Source organism: Octopus bimaculoides, chromosome 5 (genome assembly GCF_001194135.2).
Source record: "Octopus bimaculoides isolate UCB-OBI-ISO-001 chromosome 5, ASM119413v2, whole genome shotgun sequence".
Lineage (NCBI taxonomy): Eukaryota > Metazoa > Mollusca > Cephalopoda > Octopoda > Octopodidae > Octopus > Octopus bimaculoides.
Window position 1 is genome coordinate 4,640,309 of NC_068985.1, and position 1,910 is coordinate 4,642,218.

Sequence of the window (1,910 nt, forward strand, 5' to 3'; positions counted from 1 at the left end):
GATATAGAATAATATGTGCGAAACATTCCATAATGTGTGTAAATGGTTAACAAGTGGAATTGGTTTGTGTTGAACGAAGTTAGAAAACAAACTCAAGATCTTCAGAGAGAAACAAACCGAATGATTATATTCATTCGTTGTTATCATTCAATTTTGCCTTCAAAGAATCTACTCACCTTAAAAGACATGTTTTGTTGTTGTTATATTCAAAATAAATAATCTATGAAGGAATAGAGAAAGCCCATTCGGTTAAGCTCCGAACATTGTCAATGCATTTACTCCATCACGCCTTTCTAACGTGATGCACTCAGGCCCAGGATTTTCCTTTCTTTCACTCTCTTGTTTATTTTCGCTAAATTCCTAACATACTCTCACTCACACTATCACTTGCTTTCGCCCACTCACTCACACTTGTCCTCCTCGCTCTCACTCATACTCCTCGCACTCGTGTTTCCCTCACAGGCGGTTCCAGCGCACCGGTATTCTACCCAACTCCGCAAATTACTTTCGTTTTCTCCTAAATATTTTTCTCACTTAAATTTTCTCTCCCTTTTTAATATTAATTAATGAATACCGTACACATTTCAGCGCCTATGTATCGTTACATACATACATAGGTGGGGTGCTGGAAAGTTCCTGGCTTTGTGTAAAAAAAAAAAAAAGAAATTCGGGAGGATCAGTTAATTATGACTTTATTCAACATATTCCCCTCTCAGATTCACACACATATTTGTAGTGGTCCTTCAGTTTTTCTAAGCCCTGTAAAAGAACTGGAATGTTGGGCCTCTCACTTAGCCTTTCGCGACACCCTTAAAACCAGGAACTTTTCAGCACATTTGTGCTTCTTTTTCACATTTATGTTCTACAGACGATCGATTATATATATATATATATACATATATATATATATTGTAAAAAAAACATAAATTTGAAAGAAGCACACTCTAAAATATAGAGCAATGTATATTAAAAATGGGGAAGACCGGTTTATGGGATTACCTTAGGTTTCCTGTCCATAAAGGGTTTAGTTTTACGGCGTATCGTCAGATCCCAAAAACCTGTTGGGCCAAGTTACGGGGACGTAAACACACCAACATCGGTTGTCAAGCAATGGTGGTGGTGGGGGGACAAATACAGACACATATATATTATTTACATTGAACGAATATATGTCCTCATCTTATTTGTTGTTACCACAACGTTTCGGCTAATTTACTCTCAAGCCTTCATCAGGTGTCCTGGTAAAATTAATCCTGTAGATTAAGTGCATGTAAAGATTTGTTGGAAAAACTTTTACGATGGTTTGGGGAGAGGAGTTTCGGAAAGTTCACAGGACCCAATTTCCCCTCATAATTTTCTGGAAAATAGATATTTTTTAATGAAATTTTATACAAATTCCGGTAATCTTCAAGTTTAGGGGGATAAAAATAAATAAATAAAAATATTCAAGGGAAGTAACTGAACGTCTTACCAGTATTCTCCTTACATCTCTGTTTATAAATAAATCACACACGTGATTTGATTGACGTTAGGGTTAGGATTAGGGTGTGATTTATTTATAAACAGCTAGAAGAAAACGGATAATACTGGTAAGTCGTTCAGTTATTTCCCTTGAATATTTTTATTTATTTTTTTTATCCCCCTAAACTTGAAGATTACCCAAATTCCTTTCAAACAGTGTAGATTTGTAGGCAAAATGTTTTTAAGGGTGCGGGAGAGGAGTTTCTGGAAAACGTAGTTTCGGATCAGCCCACATAAGTTGCAATTTCTCCGTTTTGACGGGGATTTTTACCAATGTTTTCCACCAAAGTCTTTGGAATGATGGGAGGCATCTTTTCACGAAAACAAAAAAGAAAAAACTTTTGAAAATTTTTTCAATATTTTTCTCCCCATAAACAAATTTTATGGAA

The 1,910-nt window shown here is 35.6% G+C and overlaps 1 protein-coding gene across 2 annotated transcripts in view; it reads right to left on the bottom strand.

Moving 5' to 3' along the window:
- LOC106867821 (SCY1-like protein 2) overlaps nt 1-364 on the bottom strand; it is a 50,951-nt gene extending 50,587 nt beyond the window's left edge. For both annotated transcript variants that reach the window (XM_014912844.2, XM_014912843.2), the window contains exon 1: nt 177-364. The gene's annotated coding sequence lies outside the window, so the exon portion shown is untranslated. The remainder of the gene's footprint in view (nt 1-176) is intronic.
- Nucleotides 365-1,910: the final 1,546 nt, after the last annotated feature.